Below are 3414 nucleotides of genomic sequence, written 5' to 3'. Positions count from 1 at the left end.
GTAAGCAGCTTGGTTTGAAGAAATCAACTGTGGGAGCAATTATTAGGAAATGGAAGACATACAAGACCACTGATAATCTCCCTCAATCTGGGGCTCCACGCAAGATCTCACCCCGTTGGGTCAAAATGATCACAAGAACGGTGAGCAAAAATCCCAGAACCACACGGGGGGACCTAGTGAATGACCTGCAGAGAGCTGGGACCAACGTAACAAAGCCTACCATCAGTAACACACTACGCCGCCAGGGACTCAAATCCTGCAGTGCCAGACTTCTCCCCCTGCTTAAGCCAGTACATGTCCAGGCCCGTCTGAAGTTTGCTAGAGAGCATTTGGATGATCCAGAAGAAGATTGGGAGAATGTCATATGGTCAGATGAAACCAAAATATAACTTTTTGGTAAAAACTCAACTCGTCGTGTTTGGAGGACAAAGAATGCTGAGTTGCATCCAAAGAAAACCATACCTACTGTGAAGCATGGGTGTGGAAACATCATGCTTTGGGGCTGTTTTTCTGCAAAGGGACCAGGACGACTGATTTGTGTAAAGGAAAGAATGAATGGGGCCATGTATCGTGAAATTTTGAGTGAAAACCTCCTTCCATCAGCAAGGGCATTGCAGATGAAACGTGGCTGGGTCTCTCAGCATGACAATGATCCCAAACACACCCCCCGGGCAACGAAGGAGTGGCTTCGTAAGAAGCATTTCAAGGTCCTGGAGTGGCCTAGCCAGTCTCCAGATCTCAACCCCATAGAAAATCTTTGGAGGGAGTTGAAAGTCCGTGTTGCCCAGCAACAGCCCCAAAACATCACTGCTCTAGAGGAGATCTGCATGGAGGAATGGGCCAAAATACTAGCAACAGTGTGTGAAAACCTTGTGAAGACTTACAGAAAACGTTTGACCTCTGTCATTGCCAACAAAGGGTATATAACAAAGTATTGAGATAAACCTTTGTTATTGACCAAATACTTATTTTCCACCATAATTTGCAAATAATTTCATTAAAAATCCTACAATGTGATTTTCTGGATTTTTTTTCTCCTTTTGTCTGTCATAGTTGAAGTGTGCCTATGGTGAAAATTACAGGCCTCTCTCATCTTTTTAAGTGGGAGAACTTGCACAATTGGTGGCTGACTAAATACTTTTTTGCCCCACTGTATACCTAGACAACAGAAAGATCACTTCCATTTTTAAACATACTTTTAGAATTACATTCATTCGAAAATATTGCATCTTTATGTGTTTAATGGAGTTAAATGTTTACTTAAATTCAGGAGAGAGGACCAGACCTGAAAGCAACTCTTTCAACTAGTTGCATTGAACGTAGCTTTTCCATCAACTCAACAAGCACCAGCTGCTACTAACTGCCAATCATCCTCCACACCTGTCCTCACTTTTGTTAAACACCACAGCCACCGCTACTTAAACCTGACCAAACTAACATCCCTCCTCCTCCACCTTTAGTTCCTCCTGAGGGGGACTGTCATCATCATCATCATCATCATCATCATCATCATCATCATCATCATCATCATCATCATCATCGTCGTTATCATCACAGCAGCAGCCTACCTACCTACCATGGCCTGATGATGATGTTGACCAAGAATCCAGGCCCAAACTCTACAGTCCACCCCCTGGTTCCATCATATACAGTCCTTGGCTTCATCTTGTCAATTCCCATTCTCCTCCTGAATCCCTTCACATCCATTCCATTCCTGTTCTTGACTCTAGAGTGAAAGGTGTAACAATTTAATCTGGACAGTATGTGAAGGATCAATATCACTACACCAATGTCCAATAGAGTTATAGAGTGGTGATGAACAGAACACAAAGTAACATGTTGTTGCTCTGTATACTGACAACCTGTGTATGATAGTGGTTATAGATAGTGTACATAGATAGTGTGTATAGATAGTGGTTATAGAGTCTGATTCTGTTTCAGCTCTTCACCTGGACTATGAAGGTTAACATCAGGAACTGATACACTAAACAGCCCACACTGGTCCATGAACATATTAACTAATCTATTTAAATAAGACCTCAAACTAAAAGGTTTTTCAAAGATGTCATGGCTTCCTCTTCAGTCCACAGTAGAATGTAATGGCATGGAAGGAAGGTTCTGTGTTCGTTAACGTTAAAGCGTCTGATTTGAATAAATGTTAATTAAATGTCTATACAAGCTCTTTGTTCATTTAACAACTTGCTGGTATTTCATTTTCTATATCTGTTGAGTTTTACTACTAGAAGTGTTTCATAATGTTATGATTCAGATTCTGTTCTTATTTGGATACGCCCGCTGTGGATATCAACTCTCATATCATTGGTCCACATCATTGGCATTAGGCCAATCTGTTACTTCCTTTTTCTATGTCCATGAGTTCCTTCATCTCGTTGCTCGTTACTCTGTCTGCCTGTGAAAATCCTGCCTAGTACAGTGTTCCACAGAATGTGTCTAAACGTATCTATATACCAGAAATATAACTGTAATTTTGAAAATATTTGTTTTGAACTCCTTTAATCTAAAAAAAAATATCACAATATCTTTATTTCAACCCAAGAATGAAAGTTGCAACATGTTCAGTTATACAGAATATGAAGGACTAATGTCAATATAATAATGACAAGATATATCATTCCAAAAGACAAATTGTTACATGTTGTTATTGACTTGATGATAACTGTAGAAGACCTTGACAACATACAGCATATTCTTTATTAGAGTGCACCATCATGTCTCTCTCCACCTGGGCTTCCATCTGCACCATCATGTCTCTCTCCACCTGGGCCTCCATCTGCACCATCATGTCTCTCTCCACCTGGGCCTCCATCTGCACCATCATGTCTCTTTCCACCTGGGCCTCCACCTGCACCATCATGTCTCTCTCCACCTGGGCCTCCATCTGCACCATCATGTCTCTCTCCACCTGGGCCTCCACCTGCACCATCATGTCTCTCTCCACCTGGGCCTCCACCTGCACCATCATGTCTCTCTCCACCTGGGCCACCACTTGCACCATCATCTCTCTCTCCACCTGGGCCTCCACCTGCCACATCATGTCTCTCTTCATCTGGGCATCCATCTGCATCATCATGTCTCTCTCTACCTGGGCCTCCACCTGCACCATCAGTGCTCTCTCCCTCTGTACCTCCACCTGCCTCATCATGTCTCTCTTCATCTGGGCCTTCATCTGCATCATCATGTCTCTCTCTACCTGTTCCTCCACCTGCCCCAGCATGTCTCTCTCCTCCTGCACCATCATGTCTCTCTCCACCTAGGCCTCCACCTGCACCATCATGTCTCTCTCCACCTGGGTTTAATATCAGAACATATTCAAAGCAGCTGATAATTATTTAAAGTGTTCCAATTGTTAAGGTCAGAGCAGTTGGAGGAAGTCTGAGGCTCCATTGTCACGGG

This window comes from Oncorhynchus mykiss, chromosome 8 (genome assembly GCF_013265735.2).
Source record: "Oncorhynchus mykiss isolate Arlee chromosome 8, USDA_OmykA_1.1, whole genome shotgun sequence".
NCBI lineage: Eukaryota > Metazoa > Chordata > Actinopteri > Salmoniformes > Salmonidae > Oncorhynchus > Oncorhynchus mykiss.
This window is presented reverse-complemented; position numbering follows the sequence as displayed.